Source organism: Chamaea fasciata, unplaced genomic scaffold (genome assembly GCF_029207755.1).
Source record: "Chamaea fasciata isolate MVZ Bird 193981 ecotype frontalis unplaced genomic scaffold, bChaFas1.0.hap1 SCAF_44, whole genome shotgun sequence".
Taxonomy (NCBI): Eukaryota; Metazoa; Chordata; class Aves; order Passeriformes; family Sylviidae; genus Chamaea; species Chamaea fasciata.
In genome coordinates, this window is record NW_027094129.1 from 507,766 (window position 1) to 531,290 (window position 23,525).

At 49.8% G+C, this 23,525-nt stretch overlaps 1 pseudogene; it reads right to left on the reverse strand.

The window, feature by feature from the left end:
* LOC136303935 (zinc finger protein 345-like) overlaps positions 1 to 23,525 on the reverse strand; it is a 171,127-nt pseudogene that overhangs the window by 142,959 nt on the left and 4,643 nt on the right.

The following is a 23,525-nucleotide window of genomic DNA, read 5'->3' on the forward strand; positions in this document are numbered from 1 at the left end:
CTCATCTGAGTCTTTTAGGGTTTTTATAATATTTATTCTTGAGGAAGTCTATGCTCAGAATACATGGAGCCTTTGGGCCGGTCACAATTGGAATTTTCTGCCACTTTTTTTTGGTCAGGCTCACCTCGGCTTCAACTAGAGTCAGTTCTTGTGATCTCTTTGTCACCTTGGCAATGGAAATTGGTTCTGCTCTCACATGTTCTGATGGCATTAGAGTACACTGCGACTCAGTATCTACTAAAGCTTTATATTTTTGTGGTTCTGATGTGCCAGGCCATCGAATCCACACAGTCCAAAAAACTCGATTTTTTCGTGCTTCTTCTTGGCTAGAGGCAGGGCCCCTCTAGCACTGGTTATTATTCTTTTCTTGGACATACATGGTAGAGGTTCTTTTGAGGGAATCTGACACAGCATTTCTACTTCCGTAGAAGTAGGTTTCTTATGCCACGCTCCCATGTCCTCCCCATGGTTTCGCAGATAAAACTACAGGTCAGCTTGAGGGGTGTACTTTCTCTCTCTCGCTGGGGGATGTTGGGCTCTGATTCTGGGGCCTGTGACTTGCACCGGTGCTACATGGGAATTGTTTTTTTTTCATCTTCTCTTTTACTTTCTTTATCTCTTCTTTGAGTTCTTTCACTACTGCAGAGACATGAGCTTGCATTGGGCCACTGATTATACTTTTATAATTTCTGAGTTTGTTGGCAACAGAACCTACTGTCTCTCGGTTATTCTCGGCATTAATTGTTGCGATGAATGTGGCGTATTGGGATGGTCTATGAGTTGCCAGATTTCACAACATGTGCTCTGTGCATTTAACCTTGTCGGGGTCATTATCATGCTGTCTGGTCTTCTTAAAAAGTACTTTTAATACTGCTACTTCTTTCAACTGTTGGATTCTTTCTTCAAGGGTCTTCTATCGCATTCTATTGTTGTGCTCTTGCATTTTGTTTCTGTGGACAAATCTTTCTCTCACACTCATTAGAAGTTGTTTTCAAAGGGGAAGGGGCCTTTGCTCTCTTACAAATACTTGATTTATACCTGAGTCCTGGGTCAAGGGTTCTAAATTCTTTGCTTCAGCACTATTTAGTTGCACACTTGTACTCATAAAGTCTCAGACTTGAAGTAGCCAGGCTGTATAAGCCTCACGTCTTCGTCGTGCAATATCTTTTTGCAGATTACGTAGACTTTCATATGTCAGGGACTCAGTGATGATCTTAACCTGTGGCTCTTTTGTGGATTGTGAGGACTTTCTTTTCTTACCCTTAATATCAGGATCTGACGATTTCACTTTACACTTCTTTGTTTCCACAGGGGCGACTGCTGCTGGCTGTGGCTGCCCTTGTGGTTCAGCTGGAACCTGGACAGTTGTAACATCTGTGGGTTCCACTGCTGCACCATCAGTCTCTGCCTTCTCGGGGCAGGGGGAGGGTTTTTCATGAGCTGGGGAAATGTACTCTTTCAGCATTTGGCTTATCTCATGTATCTTTTTTACTAGAGCCTCAACTTAATTCGGGTGGGTCTTTTCTGAGGCAGGCTGTGGGGCAGAGTCAGGCTCTGGGGTATTATCCTTATTCTGTGGGGTAGGTATTAGGGTGGTTATCTAGGTCAATCTTCTCTTATCTCTGAATGCTAAACAGAATACGCATATTAGCAGCACCAGCCATTGTATGATATCATTAGCATTCAGAGAGGATTTAAACTCTTCAAAAACTGGTGGGGCAGACTCAAAGAGATGGGTAAAGGGTTGGGAAAAAGAAACTTCTCTCGGTGTCATTTCTTTACAGTAGGTACTATTGTTAAAGTAACTCCAAAAACACACAGTTAGTGTACGATAGCCCTGAATCTATGTGCTTGCCTTTCAGAGGAAATTAAAAATCCATGAGTTCTTCACCTTATTAAGCCATAAAATAAACTGGATGACAGTCACAGTAGCCTTAGTTATAGGGCTCATGTTTAGATAAGGGCTTGCAAATGGAAGGAATACAGCCACAACTACATGCCACCTAAACCAGGCTAAGTTAGACTACATGATGCAGCTTAATGAGGTTTTTATATCTAACGCACACAAAAGAAAGTACTAGGTTAGTTAAGAATTGCTATTTTTCTTTTCTTTTCTTTTCTCAGTGCCCTCAAGCCCCACGTTGGGCGCCAAAATTTGTTTTGGTTTAGGAAGATAGGTATTTGCTAGGTAAAATTACAATCAGAGGCTTTTTGGCAAAGATTTGGGAAATAGGAATAGCAGTTCTTTACTAGTATGTAATACAAAGCGAACAAACACAAAAAAAAACTCTCCCTTCACCAAACAACTACAGCATTAATGACAAACGACAACAGTACCAAGAACTTTGAGGGCTTTGTTTCACAAAACCCAGGGCAGTTTGGTTTTGGTGTCTCTGCAGGATCCTCAGAGCACCAAGCTGGAACAGTGGAAAAGTTTCGGGCTGGTAGCTGGGATGGCAGGGTGTCCCGGCAGGCAGGGGCAGGATGTCCTGGCAGCGCAGGGAGTGCAGGGTCACGCTGCAGCAAGAGGAGCAGCGCCGAAGCAGCTCGAAGGCGAGGCAGAAAAGCGGTGCAGCTTTTGCTCGGCGGGCTTTGCGGCGGCTGAGATCTTCGAGGAGCGGCCGACACGCGTCTCCCGAACGCCGGAAGCAGAAAAGCACGCAGCTGCCTCAAGCTGTGTCTTTTACCTGCGTTATCTCCTTCTTCTACTTTTTGTCCATTTCTTTGTTTCAGCCAAGCACTCTCAAGTATCCAACACTCGGTCCCCTTGGCAACCCGTGGGGAAAAAAATTCCCCAGAGAAAGAAGGAACAAACCCAACCCCCAACACATGGCCTCATCCGTATTCCATAAGACCTTTCTTTAATAACATTTTTTACCTGTCTGCAACAGGGAGAGTCACAGACACAGACACAGACACCAGCTGAAGCAACAGTGTCATTTACTATCATGCAGGAGTGCAAAGACAAATCAGAAAAGAAGAAGGTAAGCAATGCACCTTATCACTGGTACAAAAGGTTGCCTCTAGTGGTTAAGAAAGATACATCAGCAGACACCCTTTTTACTTTATCCTTCATCCAGATCCACTCATCAGGTGGGGAAAGCTGTCCCAGCAAAGCTCGGGAAAGTCACTGCGAGGAACTAGGAAATCCTACACTGCCTCCCCCTTTCTTGGCCACCAGGCTTCTGACTGCACTGTGAGAGTAGCCCAGCTTTGACAGTGGTGAACGAGCAATCTGACAGACCTTCTGGGGCAGGAGATCTGATTTCCTTCTCCTCCTGGTTTTCTCCCTGAGCCTGTCCAGGGCTCAAAGAGGAACCAAGGCCAGATGTGGCCTTGTCTGATTTCTTCATGCTGAAAGAAAAAGACGTGTTTCACCAATGAATGAATGCATAGATCCTAATGATAGTAACACTTGGTTAAGGAGCAGATCCATTGAACGTTTGGTTGGAAGGGTCATCCAGAGGGCAGATTTAGCTCAGGACCTGTTGTTCAGGCCTTAGTCCTTCAGTATTTTGTGGTGCAAATCAATGCCCTGGAAAGCTGGAAACAAATGAGTCCCTCTTGAGCACGTTTCAGAGCGGGAGCAGGATTAGCCCTGCAAGGCCGGGCTAGGGCCAAGAGCAGAGGGCCAGCAGGCTGCATTTGCCCAGAGGCAGCCGTCCAGACCAAGAAGGCCACTGGTGCCCAGGGCCTGAGGTGCCCGAGGCTGCCTCCCCGCTGTGCAGCTCTGCAGAGCCCGTGGAGCGCAGGGTCCCGGGCAGCCAGGGCGGCCTGGCTGCCTTGGAGCACGAGGGGTGTCCCAGAATGCTGTGGCCCTTTGCTTTTTAACTGTTGCTCAGAGTCTTGTCATTAGTCCACACTGTCTGACATGTTTTCCTTTCCTCTGGCATATTGAAGAGAGCTTTTTGAGAAAAGTGGCTGATGTAGCTTCTGCTGGTGCTGGTGCTTTTGTCTGCAGGTCAGGGCAGGTGGTTTGAACCAAGGACGGAGTCCGCAGTTAACACTGCAGTTTTGCCAAGCCAAGAAAACCGTTCACAACTGGGTGACCGATCCTGAGCAGCTTTGCTAGTTTTTGGAAAGTTATCACCTTAAAAAACCCAACAGATGTTCCTACATGAGGGTACCAGCAGTGTACCAAAGATCCCAACTTTTTCCACCTCTTTTCTGTGTCTTTGGTGTTCCTAAGTTCCCCATTCCCCAGCAGGAATGAAAGCATGTATGATAATGTGAGTGATTTGAGAGCTGTGTGTTGTGCCCTGCCACATCAGCGTTGATGACAGGCTGGACATGGACAGGTGTGTCGAGTTCAATTCATCCCAGTTCTGTGCCAACAGCAGCCCCAAGATGCCGAGAAGAACAAGGACGGTGGGTGGGTGTGCACGCACAGCCCTGTGGCCTGACTGCTGTGTGGGCAGAAGGTTCTCAACAGCAGTACATCTTCACTCCCCCAAGTGGGAAGAATATATCAAATCTATATGAAATGAAAATATTTATGAAAATGCACTCAATGGTACATATTTATATGTATCATAGATGCAATTTATCAAATATAATGCTGCATATTCTATATTTTGATATGCCATAATCAATAGAATCTATCAAATATAGAGTTGATCTTTCCCTAAGCTATTGCCTGTGGGTCCTAGAGGCCATCTCCTAGTGTTCCTACATTTGTGCCTTCTGGTACTAGTTCTTATAGCAGCAACTCCCCTGGGAGTTCCTCCAGGGAACTTCACAGCAAGGGCTTCCATCACTGTCGTGGCTGTGGGAACTTGTTGCTTGCCAGTTCTCCCCCAGAATCCTTGTGGATTCTGGAGCATGTCAGCACAAGTGTCCATGTGCTGGATTCTTGGAATCACTTGGTCCCTGTAGTGAGGGGACTATGCTTGGAGCTGTTGGGCCATAAGGAAAAGCATCAGTAAAGCAAGGACTTGCTGACTGTTTGGGGGAAAAGGGAGGGGTAATGACTGAGGCAGGTTTGTCTTGGATGCTACCCAAGTTTTCTGCTTCTTGTACTGCCGGTTTTTTCACAGCTCCTTCAGTTATTGAGAAGATGTTACAATAATGTTCAATCTGAGCATGCCACTTTCTTACTGAGGCCATCTGGGCCACTCCGTCAGGTGGGGGAGTCCCAGTAGTGACTGACTTAAAAACTTGGAAATGCTCTCTCCAAACAACTGGTTGTTGTTGTACAATCTTCTCTACTTGTATGAGAGATAGGCTAACCACAAACAAGCCTTTTTCCCAGGCAATATACCTCTTTTCAGCATTTCTGAAACCATGGGAATAAAAACCAACAGGCCATGTTGGACCACCAGGACCCCACTGCCATATGTGTACTGACAACCCTGAGGAAGCAAATCCCCATTCCCCCTGGAAAGGATCTATAGGATGAATAGGGCCAAGGGCTTGGTGAGCAGTTGCTTCAAAAATCAGTAATTGCATTGCTTCTTCTTGAGGAGCAGTCCGTTCCCATTTTACCCCTTTTCTCAGGAAGTTATTAAGAGGTCTGGCAATTATAGAAAAATCTGGAATGGGTTTTCTCCAAAACACTAATAATCCCAAGGCATGCTGTAAATCTTTCCTGGACTCAGGCACTTTAATTTGATCTAAGGAGGTTAGGGTGCCAGGTGGGCTGCATGTCATACCTCCTTTCCACCAGATACCCAAACATTTTACTTCTTGAGAAGGATTTTGTCTTTTCTCTGAGGGGATCTGCAAACCAAGGCTTTCTAAGTGGGAAATTATTTTCTGTTGAACGCCCCCCACTTGCTGTGTCTTATTGTTTAAAACTTGTGCTAGGGAGTGCTGTGGCTTGTTGCGCAAGGTTTGTGGAAGAGGAGGTGCGCTGGGTTGTTGGTTGGATGATTCCAACACAATGGGTTTGGGACAGGGCCAATTAGAAATTATTTTAGCCAATTTATCATAAGGCAAGTTATCCATTGCTTCTGGTGGCACTCCCCTTTTCAGCCCTAGCGACCACAGTTGCTGCTGGCTGGAAATTTGTTTTCCCTTTTCTGATTTTTCATTAGGAGAGGCAATGTGCCTGACTCCTCTGGGTTTTTCTGGTTTGTCCTCTGGGTACTTCACTGGTCCATATTTTCTACTGTAATTTACTAACTCCTCTGCTACCTCACTCCATGTCCAAAGTTTATAACTGTTGTTAGATTGTGTCCTAGGAGTTGTAAAAGGTGAGGAGTCAGTGGAGTCAGTGGAACCAGTTTGATCTCTTGTGTGTCCGAGAAATCTTTCAAGTCTATCTACTGAAGCGATAGATGCTATTGTTTTTGGAAGAAAAATTGCTGTTGGTTTAAGAGACTCTGGCAAACCTCGAATGAGGGGGATCATAATCTCAGGTTTGACAGGCTGTTGCATTGGTGACTCACAGCCAGAGATTAATTTTCTTTCATGTATCATTTGCAAGCATGCAGCTTTGTATATGTTTTCTAGGAGTTGGTCTGAGGTGCCGACTATTGCCAGAGGGTCGCCCGTCTCTAGGGGATTTAACCCCCCTGCCCAGTGAGCTGCACGCTGTGTCAGGGAGCATGGAGCATGTGTGTTTCCTGTTGTTAAGAAAACTCCATGTCCCCAATAGCCACTTGCTTCTTGTTCACTTAATTTAATTTGGTCGCCCCCTGTGAGGGAAACTCTGAAAACATACTCTGTCTCTGATTCACTAGGGAGGCGGGAGTATTCTTTCTTTAATTTAGCTAATTCAGTGGCTGTGTATGGTATTTCTTTGGTGGTTATGTGGGGATCACCATCTTCTTCATTTATATAATTATATTCTGTTTTGATGAGAGGTCTCAAGTTGGAGCAACAGTGTTCCCCACAATTTTGCATGTGTACTAATTCTTTCTGAGGGTATATTTGTTTCATGTTGTATGTCTCCTTTCCTTCTATTTTTCCTTCTGTGGGTGAATCTGCAGATTTTAAGTTTTTACTTCGCCCTTCTGCAAGAGAAATCTGCAGCAAATAATTCTGATTTCTTTCCTGTTCTAATTGTTTTTGCAAAGCTTCTACCAAATTCTGCAGGGATTCTATGACTGCTTTTTCTTCACTCACCCGTTCAAAATGGGTTTCTATGGCTGCCGAAAGACAGGCCCCCAAAACTGAGCAAAGAATGGTTTTATTTCTGCCCAGTTTGTATCTAGCATCATGTTGCAAAGAATATATTCTATCTACAATGTTTTCAAAGTTACAACCAATTATTCTGTGCCCACCTTTCTCCGTCTGGAGAAGGTCTAGCACCATGTTTGGCTAGCAAAGCATAAAATGCATTCTTATATTTTTCACTCATTTTGTGCAGGGACCAAAACCACTCTCAGGGAGGTACGCTTCAAGTTACACCAAAGGCACAGCTAAAACTGTGTTTCCCTTCGCTTCCCTGGAACGGGCGAGGAGACCAAAACTGCCTGGGAGGTTCACCTTAGTTACAAATGGTTGTCTCCTCAACTACACCAAGCAGCCCAAAACACAAAAAAAAAAAAAAACCTACCCCAAAAAAACCAACCCAAAAAAAACTAACTACAGTCCCATCTTTTGCACAATGAGATCCTTTTGTGAAATCCTGATGACAGGGAGTGCTATACGCCTGGGTGTATACAGTGTGCGGGAATTTTCCCTGGCCCCCCTTGCTTTCTAACCGCGCTCACCGAAGTGGCGTGCTAGGTGCGGCTGAGACGAGGGTCCTTCCCCTGTTACAAACTATACAGAACCCGCAACCCCTCTGTCCATCAAGATCCTGTCCGTGACGCCCATTTCATGTCAGGGTCCGCAAATATATGCAGGGAACCTGATGGTTTGTTTTAGGGATCTCAGAGCGCAAAAGACACAGCAGGGAACAACTCAGTTTACTCCATCAAAAATGCACCTTTATTTAGTGCCAACAAATGCCATAGTGGGGAGAGAAATAAAAAATAGTAGGAAAGAGAGAGAAAGAGGGGACGGGGATTATAGCTACAAACGTGGAGGGTCGAGTCTTCGACGCCTAACGATGCCTATAGACGCGATCTTCTCCAGTGGGGTGATCACAAAAGTGAGCGGGCGTCTCCAGAGGTTTTATAGGTTGGTCAAGGCGGGAAGCAAAGCAAGGGGCACAGAGCCAAAGCGGGAACCAGCTGTGTAAAGGCTGAGTGCTCAGGAACAAGCTGCAAACCGTACCTCCAGTACGGACAGCCCAGTTTGGACAGGCAGCCTTGGCTCAGTCCACTGTGACCAGTTCCATTGTTCTTGCACTCCGCTCTCATGGAGATGCATACCAGTCCTCCGAGACTTGGCAAGCGTTCCACCTCAGCCAGGCCAGGGGCTGCTTTCAGAGCCTGGGGTCTCAGTCCTCAATCATTGGAGACAGTCGTGAGGCATATCACATCCTTGGACAGACTCTGACAGCTTCCTGTCATGGGCAGAGTGGGAGCTCCAGGCAAAAGCTTCATTTCTTCACTGGAGAAACTCCTGCTGAGTCATGAGGTGGAGAAATGACACCCAACAGACACCATGGATCCTCAAACCCCTCCAGGATGCCTGACTTTTCAAATTCCACCTAAGAGAGGAGACTGGGAGTGGCTGGATCCAATCCTAGTCCCAGACTTTGTCAAAGGTTTACGTGTAAAAGACTGGACAGGTGGAATTGAACTGCAATGCAATTTGTCCCCCAGGATTACCGATTCAATACCAGATATATTTCCATAAATACAGATATGATTGATTCTGATCAGGATTAGACAGAAAGATTTATTTACACAACAGAGCAAATAGAGAAAAGAGAGTTATTTACTCCACAGTATAGGAGCTGTAACAATTATATAGAATATAGTGCTCTAGGAAGCAATTTTGAAGTAAACAGGGCCTTGTTGGACTTGTTTGAGCCCATTCCAGGCAGAGCCTCCTGCTCCATGAGGAACTGCCTTTCCTGTGCCATGACCAGGGCAGGTCCCGCTGCAGGAAAAGCCCCAGGCCAAGCCAACACAACGAAGGGTTCGGGCACAAGTGCAGAGTGCCGTGCTGGGAGCTGTGCCAGGGAGAGCCCGAGGCACCAAAGGCACCTTGGCAGCAGCAGCTGCTTCCAGGCCATGGCCAGAAGCCTCCCTTGGCAGCCCGGCCTGCTGGCCCCCACTGCACAGCTGCTGCTTCAGGGCTCATTTCTGCCCGGGCTCTGCCCCAGCCCGCAGAGTGACACCTCAGCCCTGACTCTGGCACAGCCGCTGTGCCTGAGCCCTGCAAAGCCTCAAGGTCACCTGTGCCTCCCTGGCTCTGGCAGCCCCTGGGGCAGGGGGGGAAAGGCCAGAGAAGGGGCTGGCTTTGGCTGCTGGATGTGGGCTCCAGCAGAGACAAGGAGGAGTCAAGGGAGTGGATGGAGTCCAGCCAGCAGCCCCTTCTCCCCATGCAATCCTGGAATGGTTGGGATGGGAAGAGCTCTGCAGTGCTCATCTCATCCAAACGCCTGCGATGAGCAGGGACATCTTTCACCAGATCAGGATGTTCAGAGCCCTGTCCCAGCTGGACCTGAATGTTTCCAGGAAGGGGGCATTGACCAGCTCTCTGGGAAAGCCTGTCCTGGTGGATCACCAGCCTCATGCTCAAAAATTTCTTCCTTATCTCTCCGCATCTGAACCTCCCTTCCTTCAGTTTAAAACCAGCACCCTTTGTCCTATTGGGACAGGCCCTCCTAAAACCTTTGTCCACCATTGCATTCCCAATGAGCCAGGTTTCCGTGGCAGTTGCCGGGACAGGTGACCCAGGTGTGCTGTCCCAGTGAGGGTTGCCATGGAACCAGTGCCCAGCACTGCCCCTTTCTGCCTGGCTGAGCTGCCTTTGGCCCTGGCAGCGGCGTTTGCTGCTGGTTCCGCGGCGCCTGAGCAGCCGGCGCGGCACAGGGCAGGTGGCCGTGGCACAGCCCCCAGCAAGGGATCCCCTCTGGCTCTGGCCACTGACACCAGCCCTGGGCAAGGGGCCCAGGCACTGGGCTCAGGCCAGTGTCCATGGCCACAGCCCCTTGCCATGGCCCCGGGCAGCTTGGGATGATGATCCAGCCTCCCTCCTGGCCCAGGCCTGGGCTGCAGCGCCCTTCCCCACAGCCTGTGTGCACAGAAGCACTTCCAGGGCTCTCTGCATTTCCCTTGCCCTCACTCTTGCCTCACTCACACACCTCCCAACAACCCACCTGGAGCTTTGACTTGCAAGGAGTTCAAAGCTTGTCTGTCCTTGAGGAGTTGGTCTAATTCTGCCTCCAGCCGACTCTAAATTTTTGTTTATCGTACATCTTCGTTGGTGTCTAAAACATTCCTTGCATGGTTCTGCCTTGGGGAAGGGGAACCTCCTTGGTGACACCTTGGGCTTGCCACAAATTGAGGAGATTGTTTGGAACTTAGGAGGTTTTGATTGCTAAGAAAGGAAGAAAACCTCTCTTTGTCTGAGTGAACCCAGTTCTCTGAGCAAAGCAGGTCCCAGGTGAGTGAGGAGAGGCAGGATGGGGTTAGGGAATGTGGAGCATGGTTGTCCAAAGTGGATCAGACCTCAAGGCACAGCTCCTCTGACCAGGCCAGACTTCCTTAGGAGAGACCCTGGATCAGTATCAGTCACTTGAATGCTGCAATGACCTCTGCTCTCAAGAGAAAAATACCCCCTTTGAAAAGAAGAGTGTTGATTCCTTCAACGCTCTTTGAACTATTTCTCCATAACTCTAGGAAAAAAAGACTTCCTAAGGAACTGCACCAGGCCAGAAGGAAATAAAGGCACAGCCGTGGTTTGTCAGGACTTGCTTTCTCCTAATGAGCCCAGTGATGCATTTGGTGCTGAGCCCTGGAACCTCAGGGCCTGAGAAGAGATTGCACAAACCTTTCCAGGAGTCAAAGTCAGAGGAAAAACCCAAAGTGTCTGGAAGCATTAAAGGGTCACCCTGAGGTCCATCCCCAACACAGGTTCCTCATGGAGTCCTTGGAGGAGAGAATTGGAGGCCAGGATTGCACCAAAACCTCTCAGAGACTCAGTGTGGGAAGGAAAAACCCAAAGTACCTTAAACACCCTGAGTATCTCAAAGCATTAATGAGCCCCACTGAGTGTCAATGCACAGCTCTCAGGGGACTCCTTAAAGCAGATAATTGGGGCCATGATTGCACAAACCTCTCAGAGACTCAGTGGCAAAAAGAAGTGCTTAAATGACCCCGATTACCTTGAAGCATGAATGAACTCCACCGAGTGTTGTTACTGAGTAAAAATCTCAAGGGACTGATTAGAGCAAATAATTGGAGGCCACGAGTGCACAAACCTCTCAGACTCAGTGTCAAAAAAAAGTCCTTGAATAAACCTTGAGTAGCCGGAATTACTGATGAGCCCCACTGAGTGCTTTTACTGATTGAGAATCTCAAAGGACTTGTTAAAGTAGATAATTTGGGCAACGATCGCACAAACCTTTCACAAAGTCAGTTTTAAAAGGGAAGCATCAAGTACCTTTAAAAACCTGAAGTGCTTTGAAGCATTAATGAGTGCACTGAGTGTCATTACTGACAAAGCCTCTCAAGGGACTAATTAAAGCAGATAACTGGAGGCCGTGATTGCACAAACCTCTCTGAGACTCCAAGGCAAAAGCAAAGCCCTAAGTCCTTTGAAAAGCCTGCAGTCCCTGGGAGCATTAAGGAGCCCCCAGGGCCATTCCTGACCAAGGCTCCCCAGGGACTCCTTCCAGCACATCCTTGAGGCCACTGGGATGGGAGGGGGATGCCGAGGGCAGGACAAGGGGCTGACAGTGCCCAGCCTTGCCGGGGCTGTGCCAGGAGGCCCCAGGGCCTCAGGACAAGGTGACTCCTCACGGCCCTTGGTGGCACAGAGGCTGCTGTGGCCCAGGGCACCAAGACTTGGCTTCTCTTTGTCCCCACGTGTCATCACTGCCTGCAGTTCTCTGCTCTGGCTGGGGCCTGGGGACACTTTCTCTGTCGTGTCCCTCAGCGGGACCCAGTAAAACTTCAAGAAACTTTGGAGCTGGATTCTGACTTTGAATTCTTGAGAGGTTTCTCCAGCTCCCTCTCAGGGACTGATGTTCAGGGCCTCAGCACAAGCCTGGAGAGGGTCACTCAAGCCCTTGTGCCGTGTCTGTGCTGCTGAGCTGGGCCGGGCTCCTGGCACAGAGGCAGCTCCTGGCAAGGGCAGCGCTGCAGAGAGACAGCTCTGCCCAGGAGCAGCTCCTGTGCCCAGCCCAGCAGGGCTGGGGCACTGCCTGCAGCCACCCCGGGCACAGCACACAGGCACAGAGGGCTTCAACTCAGCCTGGGCTGGCAGCACAGAGCAGAGCTCACTGAGGGCTCACTGGGGGACAAATCCTCGCAGCGTTAGGAAGAGTCACTCCCAGGCTGGGGGAAGAGAAGCTGCAGCTCCTGCAGGGATCTCCTGAAGCTGGCACATCCCACAGCTTTAAGGCCCTTCCAGGAGGACTCTGAGCGTGGCTGCAGAGCAGGCATGTGGCCCCAGGGCAGGGCTGGGTGTCCCTGCTGCAGCACCCGAGGCACAGCACAGGGCAGCTCCCTGTTGCCGGGCTCTGCTGCAGGGCTGAGCAGCCGGGGCTGCAGCCAGGGGTGCCCAGGGCTGTCGTGCAGAGCAGGGTCCTGCAGCCCAGGGCGCTGCGCTGGGCCAGGGACTCTGCTGCCTGCCAGGGACAGCTCTCAGCTGGCCCGGGGAGCTGCTGCCAGCGCTGGGGAGAAGCTGTGGGGGTAAGGAGCCACCCTGAGCAGGGCAGGTGCTGCTGCTGAGAGGGGCTGTGTGGGGCAGGGCTGCTCCCAGCTCCAGACCAGCCTGGGCACAGCTCCGGAGGACACTTGCCAAAGGAAGCTAAGCCTGGTATTGCTGCAAAGACCAGGAGCTTTCCTGAGAGTGTTTTCAATTTCCTGCTTGGAGAAGGATGGGAAAGTTGGGGTGATGACAAAAACATTTTTGCTTTTGATGCATTTTTCATTTATTCGTAGCTCTGTCAACTACTATTATGTAGTTATAAAACTATTATCTTTAATCAACTCTATTCAACTACTATGACTCTATTCAACTACTTTTATATACTTGTATTACTATAATCTTTCATTAACTCTACAACATTTCCTACCCTTTATCTTAGATTTTAGAACAATAAGCTTCAAAATATATTCCTGAAATACTGCCCAGTCTTATTGTCAGGAAGTGGACCTACAAGATGAACATTTTGTTTTTAAACCAGAGTGTGAGCAGTCAGAAAAAAAAGTGGCACAAAGAAGCCCTTGGACCTACTCCAATGGGTTGACCCAGGGGTTTGTAGCTGTGGATACTGAATTTCCTATTCGATGTTTCTGTTAAATATCCTAATTAATCAACCTCTAATAAATTGTTGAAATCAGGGGCTGGGTGTTCCTCATTCCCACTGAGACACCTGGAAGTTTCCAAGAAAGGTCTGGTTTTTACTTTACTGTTGTAACGCTGTTGCAAGGGGTTTTTTTCTCTTCTGATTATAGGCAAAAGAGGATGAGTGAAGCAGAACAGGAATTGTAATCACAGAACCACAGAACATTCTGAGTTGAAAGGGACACTTAGGATCATCAGAGTCATGTTTAATCATGTACAGAGACTCCTGATTTGTAACTTTGGGTGGTCAGTCTCTCTGCTGGGAGCCTCCTAAAGGGCCTTCAGCCACTCCTCAGCCCTCAGCAGCAGCAGCAGCATCCCCTTTGCAGGGCCCAGCAGGGCTCTCCTGAGCTGCCCTTGCCCAGCTGCAGACAGACCCTGCCCCAGGCCGGGCCCTGCAGACAGGCAGGTTTCTGTAGGGCTGGGCCCAGGGCGCAGAGGGTGGCATGGGCTCTGTGAGCACTGGCAGGGACAAGGCTCCTCTCAGGAGGGAAATGTCCAGGCCCAGGGAGAGGCTCAGGGAAGGAGAGGGGGCTGAACAGAGCAGTGCTGGGGGCAGGAGGGCACTGTGGGTGTGTGGGAGGTGCTGTGCACAGCTGGGCACGGGAACACTGTCCTGAGTGCCTGGCTGTGTCTGCCCTGCCCTCCCAGGCACAGCCCCACAACATCTTCTCTTGGTTCTGCCCTCCCCTGGTACTGTCACTGTCATCTGGTGCTCTCAGGGAGGCTCTGGCATTTGCAGCAGCTGAGCCAGGCACTGCCCTTGGGATTCTTGCCAGGCAGCTGTGTCCATGGGAATGGGGTGTCCGAGCTTCCCTGTGAGCTGTGTGGCTGCGGGCAAAGCAGTCCATGGGAAAGGGGAATGAGCTGAGCCCCCTCCCTGAGATCCCATCGTGGGCACACCCGGGGATCTCCTTGCTGCGTCCTTCCAAGCTCTGAGCTGCCCTCCTGCCTGCAGATCTGTGCCAGAGCCTCTGGCAGTTCCCTGAATGTGCCACGGGGAAGTGCAGAGATGCCACAGCTGAGGAAATGCTGTTGGGTTTGCCAAGGGAGCTGTGAGTGTCCTTGGCAGAAGGGGGTGCTGAGGACCTTGCCCAGAGACCTTTGGAGAGGGTGAGACATTCAGGGATCCCTCTGCTCTGGGCAAGGTCTGGTGCAGCAGAAATGCTGGGGATTTCTGACCTCAGAGAACCAGGAATGATGTGTGGGCAGGAAAATAATGCCTATAATTCCTTCCTGTTCTCCATGCCCTTTAGAAGTGGGAGTGAAGATGGCAACAAGCCTTTCTGCATTAGGAGTGATTCCACTGACAAATCCTGAATATCCAGGCTTGTCCCTCTGCCACATGGCCAAAAACCCAGGGCAGCGGGGCAGGGACGGCTCCTGGAGAGCCCCCATGCACAGGCCTGGCTGCTCCTGGCACACTCAGCACAACTGGAGCTCAGGCAGGGACCTGGGTGAAGGTTTTCCCAGAGCAGGAACAAGGGTGGGTGAATCACAGTGGGACAGTCCACAGGGAATGACCCATGTTTGGCTCAAAGCAGCCAGCCCTGACTTGTCACTGTCCTTTATCCGTGAACATGTCCCCATGTGCAGCCACAGCAAATGTCCAACAGCAGCTCCATCAGCTGCTTCCCTCCTGCTGGCATTGGCAGACACGCGGCAGCTGCAGCTCCTGCACTTCTGCCTCTTCCTGGGCATCTCCCTGGCTGCCCTCCTGGGCAATGGCCTCGTCATCAGTGCCATAGCTTGCGGCCACCACCTGCACAGCCCCATGTTCTTCTTCCTGCTCAACCTGGCCCTCAGCGGCCTGCACCACTGTCCCCAAAGCCATGCACAATTCCCTCTGGGACACCAGGACCATCTCCTACACGGGAGGTGCTGCACGGCTCTTTTTCTTTCTGTTCTTCATGTCAGCAGAGTATTTGCTCCTGACCATCATGTGCTATGACCGCTCTGTGTCCATCTGCAGACCCCTGCACTACAGGACCCTCCTGGGCAGCAGAGCTTGTGCCCACATGGCAGCAGCTGCCGGGGCCAGTGCCTTTCTCAATGCTCTCATGCACACGGCCAATACATTTTCCCTGCCCCTGTGCCATGGCAATGCGCTGGGCCAGTTCTTCCACGAGGTTCACCAGATCCTCAAGCTCTCCTAGTCCAACTACTGCTTCAGGGAGTTTGGGTTCATTGGTTTTCCCATCTCTTTAGGATTGCGTTGTTTTGTGTTCATTGTTTTCTCCTCTGTGCAGATCATCAGGGCTGTGCTGAGGATCCCCTCTGAGCAGGGACGGCACAAAGCCTTCTCCACCTGCCGCCATCACCTGGCTGTGCTCTCCCTGTTCCTCAGCACCGTCACGTTTGCTCACCTGAAGCCCCCTCCATCTCCTCCCCATCCCCGGATCTGGCCCTGTCAGTTCTGTTCTCGCTGGTGCCTCCAGCCATGAACCCCCTCATCTGCAGCCTGAGGAAGCAGGAGCTCGGGGCTGCAGTGTGGAAGACTGATGGCTGGATGGTTTCACAAACATTAAACTGCTGGCCAGTGTCTCAAAATCACTTGTCATAAAAGTCAGTTTTGATACCTCTTGTTGCTTTACTTTGGAGGTTCTTTTCCTTTGTTTTACTTTTATAATATTGTCCACAAAGCCGTGTCACTGTTTGTGCCATTTCTCATTTTGTTTGTCTCCACCTTCCCTGTGGCCACAGACTGTGTCAATGAGGGGCTGCACTCCTGGTGGCTTTAAAGGAACCCAAGGATCTGGCAGGCAAGTTTTCTGCAGAGATCCCCCTTTGGTTCTCTTCTCTGGATGAGAGCTGGGGGCAGATCAGTGCTGGCACAGCAGCTGTGCCCAGGAGCAGCAGCCCTTGGTGTTGGCAGCGCTGCTCCCGTGGCCCTGCCCCGCTGCCCTCCTGGCCCTGGTGTTGCTGTAGGGCCGGAGTGCTCTCGGCGCCGGGCACAGGGCTGGGGCTGGCAGTGCCGGGGCTGCAGCAGGGACAGGCCATGGGCTCCGCTGGGGCAGCGCTGACGCCTCAGGGCAGGGCCTCGCTGCTCCAGGCTCCTTGCCCAGGCTCTCTCCAGAACACGCCCAGGCCCAATGCTGTGCACGGAAAAGCCCCGTGAGCAGCCCCAGGGTGGCCGTGGGCAGGCTGGGGGCAAACAGCCCGGCTGGGGCTCTGCAGGGTCCCTGGGGGAGACGGGAAGGAGCAGCAGAGCAGGGGCTGATCCATCCCCACTGTGCTGGACACCCCCGGGCAGCGTCCCAGAGCGTCCTCATGCACCTGCCAACAACATCCCCCCTCTGCAGCCCTGGCCTCTCTCCCAGCTCACACGGGGGCCGCATCCTTGCAGGCACAGACACGGCAGCTCTGGCTCAGGAGCCCCTGTTTGCAGTGCCCAGAGCAGGCCTGAGCACCCCCATGGTGTTGGTGTGGGGAGATGAACCTGAGGGAGCACAAATGCCATCAGCCCCTGTGGCCAGGAAGGGCTGGGGGACAGGAGAGAAAACCACTCAACTTTGTTGAGGCCTCTGAAGTCAGCCAGAAGGTTCGTTCCCATCAGCTGGGAGTTTCCTGTGCCACTGCTGACCTATTAAAATATGGATATTGATCTACTATCGATACCCAACTGTGACAGACAGAAGACTCTCTAACAGTTTAGAGTTAGAAAGTGTATGTTTAATGCAACGCCAGGCAGTTGTGTGCGATCACTCCCTAAAATGCACTGCCAAGTTACAAAATCTCTTTCTTTTCAAAAGTGTTGAATATCCAAAATACTAATACATATTTATAGCACTAAAACCTCCCATTCTCTGCTTCATATTATAATTAGCTAAAAAGGTATTAAGCGTGTGTAGTTTGTTCTTTGAATTGGGTCAGTGGTCCTTTATATGGGGAGGGGGCGTAAAAAAAGGAAGTAAGTGGAGTCTTCCTCATTGTAAACTTTCAACCTTTACAATGGATATCAAGATAAATGATAACTGGTCAAACTCCTGTTTCCTTTCTCCGTGACTGTTGAATGGGTTTTAGGATGCTCGAGGATTTACAATTGTCTGTGTTCCTAAATCTATTTATCAGTTTCTTCTGTTTCTCATTATAAACACAGCTAAACAAACACAAAAATGACAAGCAATTAGTTATTTAGATCCCGGATCGTTATCCTTGATCGGAATCCTTTCATCCAACCATTAACTTCTAATTCTTTCCAGTACAGCTTATCTATCTACCTACTTGAACTAATTCTGGCAAAGCTTATCTTTAGCTAAAACATTAACTTTTCTCAAATCCTTACCTCCTTTGAAATTCATCTCTCAGCTCTCCCTTGATTTCCCCGTGGTCTGTTGCAATTCATTGGGAGATCTTTTTTCCTAGAGTTACGGAGAAATATTTCAAAGGGCTTCTAATAAACGCACATTCCTATTTTCAAGGGTGTATTTTTCTCTTGAGAGCAGAGGTGATTGCAGCATTCAGTGACTCATATTGACCCAGGGACTCTCCTAAGCAGGCAGGTCTGGCCTGCTCAGAGAAGCTGTGCCTTGAGCTCTGACCCAGTGGACAACCTTGCTCCACATTCCCCAACTCCATCCTGCCTCTCCTCGCTCACGTGGGACCTGCTTTGCTCGGAGAACTGGGTGCACTCAGGCAACGAGGGATTTCCTTTCTTTTATTTTAGCAATCCAAAACCCCTGAGCTTCCCCATGGAAAACAGACAATCTCCTTGTAATAGATACATAGTATTAAATTCGTGGATTAAAATTGTGTGTATTAAAACTTTGCAGTGGAATGTAAAAAACCCCTGAATTCCTGGAAAGAGTTCCAGGGCATCTCTTCGCATACCACAGTCTTTTCACAGTCCAAAGGTGTTACCTCGACATCTGCCAGAGAGGTAACCGGGAAACGGCCCATTAAGCATGGGCTGGCCACATCTTCAGAGCTCATCAGGAGATCCGATACCAATCTGGGCAGAAACCTTCTGACAGAAGATTCGGAGACTTTTCATTCAGACGTCTTCTCAATTTCTCAGGAAACTCTTTCAGATATCCCTTGCGGACACCAGACATTTCAATGATTATGTTATGTACATGATGTCATGTTCTTCGGGTTCTTTGTTACCGTCTTGTTTTCGCCTCAGGGTAGAAAAATGGTATAAAACACCTCCCCTGAGACCCCGAATTTGTGGGCAGTACTCCGGAGAAGCACCCTTTGCTGCTCCCGGGTTGTCCACCCAACATTCGATCGATGTTGTCCTGATTTATCGTGGCGTTTCCCGAAATTGCTTTTCAAATTTGTTAAATAAATCTTTGATTTTGGAAATTGGCTCTGATCATTTATAACATCCTCAGGTGTGTGCCAAGCCCAGGGTGCCACCAAGGAAGTTCCCCTTTCCCAAGGCAGAACCATGCAAGGAATGTTTTAGACGCACAGGAAGTTCTAAAATAAACACAAATCCAGAGCCTGGACTCTCTCACTGTTCCCGGCTCCTGCACAGTCCCTCTCTCAGTCCCTTGGCCCCCCGGAATCCCCTCTGGGGCTCAGAGAACAGCCGGCAATGGAAGCTTGCCCTGAAAAGGCACCATTGTGGTGCTCCCCAGCCAGGCCAGAAATGGAACTTTGTTCCTTTAGCCTGGGTGCAGAGACCCCCCGGGGCCTTTTCTGCACAGAGTTCCAGCCCCCAGCGTTTGCTGAAGGCGCTCTCTGCACATGTCACACTGCCAGGGCCCTGTCCTTGCTGTCACCTGCTGTGGCTGGGCCCAAAGAGAGCTCCTGCGCTTGCATTTCCAGCTGCCGTGCAACCAAAGCTGAGGGATCTGGAGCTGCCTGAATGCAAAAACTGAAATACGAGCTTCTCTCGAAGGGGAAATCTCCCCCTCCTGTGCTAACCCATGGCAATGCTGGCAAATGCACCAGCCACGGCCAGAATTCAGATTTCACTGCTAAACTTCCTTATATCCAGGGATAGTTCCCATGGGAATATTGTCAGGACAAGTCTGGCTGGCAGTGGTTTCACAAGGGTCACTTCCCATCTGTCCCCAAAACTCTAGGGAAGGCTTTGTGCTTTCCTTCCAATGGGAAAAAAACCCTGTCCTGCTTCTCCAGGTGCCCATGGCTGAGATTGGGATTCCACCTCCAAAAATTCCCTCTATCCAAAGCCTGCTCCCAGACAAAATCTGCCATTAATGACAAGTCTGGGTGACCTTGGCCTAGTGAGTCTCTCACCTGCCTTCCAAACCCTGGGGCTCTGTACTTTCCTTCCTACGGAAAAGAACTGTCCTTCTTGTCCAGGTGCCCATGGCCAGAACTGGGATTCCACCTCCAACATTGCCTCTTGTGAGAGACTGGAGGAGATTGTTGGCTGGAAACATTTCGTGCGAGGGGGAGGAAGGGGCAGAGGCAGCCTTACCCTGCCCTGAACCCCAGCACTTCTCAAAGCATTGACTTGACCCTGTAACCCAAATCCCCCAGAGCCTCTATCCCAGCCCAGCAGTGTCTGCCAATCCCTGGCACACCAAAGGCAATGCTCCACACCCACCTCTGCAGCCCCCAGCCCAGCTCCTGAGTGACCAGATGACCCAAAGTCCCATCTGGGGGAGGGGCCCAGGAAGACCAAGGGGTATTTTAGGCTGACCACAAGGCAAGCACACACGTTGACCCTAGCTCCTCTTGGAATTTCTGTCTGAACACTGCTGGAATCCAGGAGCTGGTAGCAGTGTGTGTTCTTCTCTCTCTCTCTCTATATTTTATTTGTCTTTCTCTCTTTCTGTGTCTTCCTCTTCTAATTCCCTCTTCTTGCAAATTTTGCTTAACTTAAAATTGAGCAGGCTTCCAGTTTGTGAAGTTGAATGGGCCAAGTTAACCCTTTGAGCAGTGTTTTTTTGTTGACTGAATGTCATAGTAAAGCTTTTGCTCAAGTTTCTCTGATTTTCTAAAGTTGCCAGTAAAGGCTGTTTTGTTGTTTTAAGCTTCTGAGAATCTCTTGTTGGTACTTCTCCATTGTTTCCAACTCAGAGTACACAAACAATTGTAATTCCTTTGCAATGTCTCACGGAGAGAGTTGTTTGGGGGTTGGGGCTCAGGGCTTCTCTGTCCTGCTTGGCACAGCCCAGGCAGGGCTTTCACAGCCACATCCCACACTCCGTTTCCCACCTGGACCCGCTGGTGCCTCTGAGTTCTGCTTGCCCAGCCCCAGGGACGCTCTCCTTGTCTGCCCATTCCCCCACGGTCTCTGGGCAGGGGTGGCCTCAGTGGGAGCTGTGACACCCTCCCTCAGACACTTGGAGGCTGCTGCTGGGTTGGACTTCTCCAGAGGCTTGCTCAGCCTTCAGCTCTTCAGTTCAGGAATTCAGTGGCCCAGGGCTCCATCAACATTCAGAACACGTTAACAGGCCAAGCCTCTGGGAATAATTTGATTTAAGTTTTCAAATTTTTCTGGTTAATTGGACAGATTTTAGAACTGTCCTCCAAGTGAATGTATAATATTTTAAAGGACACTGAGAAAAGATTTTTATGGTCCTGTTTAGAGGTTTTATTCCCTATTAATACACTGATATGTGCAATCTCCAATTGGCATTGAATCCAAGTGAGACATAGACTTTAAAGAATTAAGGATTTTAGAGAGGTTAAGATTTTAGTTAGAGATAAGCTTTGTAGGAATTAATTAAAGTTTGCTAAAAATTAAAAGTTTGTGGTTAGTTAAGGGAAACCAGATTTGAATTAACTTTCCCAGGCCTCAATAACTGATTGCTTGTCAACTTTATGTTTTGCTTAGCTGGGTTTGTAATGAAGAACAGAGAACCTGATAAATAGATTTAGGAGCACAAGACGATTACAGAAACTCCCTATTCAGAAACCCATTGAAAGTCATGCACCTGGAGAAATGGGAGTCCTACCAGAGCTCATTTGTCACATTTGCATTGAAAAGGTAGAAAGTTCAGAGCAAGGACGACTCATCTTACTTTCTTATTTTAAGCCCCCCTCCCCTTGAAAAGGAGCACCGACCCATTTCCAAGGCCAAACTAGCATGCTTAATTGTTTTTTTGCTAGTTACCATACTAAGCGGAGAATGGGATGGGGGGTGGGGGGGGGGCTCTGAATACGCATTTGTGTTTTGGGTATTCAACATCTTTGTAAATAAAAGGACTCTGTGATTGTCTGTAAATTGCGGTGTGTGTTTGGGAGCCACCCCGCATGCCGCCCGGTGCTGCAACAGACATACACTTTCTAACTTTAAACTGTTAGAAAGTTTTTGTCCCCCTCAGTTGGATATCAGTATTAGCTCGATATTCATATTTTTTTAATAAATCACAAGTACCTTCTAATTCACTTTGAATAGCTATGAAAATCAAGGCCCTTCCTGACTGACAATCAATCAGACTCTGTCCCTACCCCCACCCCACCATTTCCCCCATCCAAGCCCTGGGACTCAGAGCAGCCTTGTGCAAATCTGAGCTCCTTCCACCCCAGGCTGCACCTGCAGCTTTCAGCTCCTTGGCTCCCATTCCCACCTGCTTTCCTTGGAGGAGCTGCCTGAGACACAGAGGGATGTTCATTTCTTGTCAGCACACAAACCCAGGGGAAGGCACAGCTGCGTAAAATGCAAAAGTCATTTCTCTGCTGGGTATTAACATCCACTTTCCACAGCAGACACTCTCAGACCAATGGAAAAGACCTCCTGTGCCCAGCACAGATCCCAAGGTCTCCCCAAAGCCTCCCTGCCCCGATTCTGGCCAGATTTGTTTTTTGCACACGCTGAAGACAGGAGCTCCCTCCATGCCTAGAGGAAGGAAAAGAGAACAAGTGGATGAAGAGCTCTCCTGTGCAGAGCCAAGGTGCAAGTGCCACCGGAGTGGGAACCACAACTCACCAGGTTTGTGTCCTTTGGGGCTCCGGGCCTGGTGAGACTCAGAGGCACAGAAAGGTTTCTTGCCAACAAACAGAAGTTGAACACCATACAGTTTAATAAGCATCCCAGCTCTTCCCTCAGCTCTCTGTGATGTCCCAGCAGCATCTGACATGTCCACCATCCCCAAGGGCTTTCCATGCAGGAAGAGTTTTCGACAAAGACATACGAAAAGGAAATTCTGTGATAGATACAAACACACTTAAGATGTTGACTGATACGATACTTCTGTGAACTTCAGAGAGATTGGGCAACTGCCTGAAGATCAAAGCATGAAACCAGTCAGTTGAGAGGCACTTGAATGACCAGAGAGTGTCTGGAGGAGGAAATCAGGGAGACTCGGGAAGGACATAGATCCAGCTGGTCTAGTAAAGAAATGTCCGTAGTCATGGCAATTGAAACAGGAGAGCTAGAAACACCAGAAGGAATAGGTGAAGAAAATAATAAACGGAATCTTTTTGACACAACTAGAGAAGAGCAGTATTTCTTGTTATGCCATCAGTAGAAGAATATAGTAGATCCAGGAAATTTCTGGTGGGAAAACTTTGCCATTTCCTCAACTACTCAAACGACCCAGATAATAAAAATATGCTTGTATATTATGAAATGCACAAGTACGAAAACCTGTGCCCCTTTCCAGGCAGACATCAGCTGTGTGTGCATAAACAGGCGGTGCCACTTGTGCCCCGAGGTGCCGAGCTGGGATTGGCATCTCTCAGAGAACAGCTGTAGGGGGAGCAGCGCACCTTGCAAGGTGCATGTCCCGGAGAGCCCCAGAGGGCTCCTGTCCCATAAACATCTGCTCTGCTCCAGGCTGAAACAGGGACCAGCATGGTGCCAGGATCATCAGAGAACAGGATGAGTGCTGGAATTCAATCCCCTGCCCATCCCGCAGCAGCCCTGCCTTTCCCTCCCCAAGCCCTGGTCTCCAGCACAGCCATGGAGGCTCTTTGGGCTCTGGACTTTTCCTGCAGCCACCGAGGGCAGCTGAGCTGTGCCTTTGGCACAGTCAGCCCTGCCCAGGGCAGGCGATGCCCAGCAATTCCTCGCGTGTGCCTGGCCTTGCTGTCAGCCCCGGCAGCGGCCGCGTGGCCCCTTTGTGCCGCCCTGGGCCAGCCACGGTGCCACAGCCCCCGCGCGGGACAGGAGCACTGCGGGGGGGAACGGCCCCTGTGCCGTGGTGCCCACAGCAGCCTTGGGGCTCTGTGCCCCATGGCCTCCCTGCTGGGCAGCCTCTGCCAGCTCCTGCACAGCCCGTGGCCCCTGTGGGCCC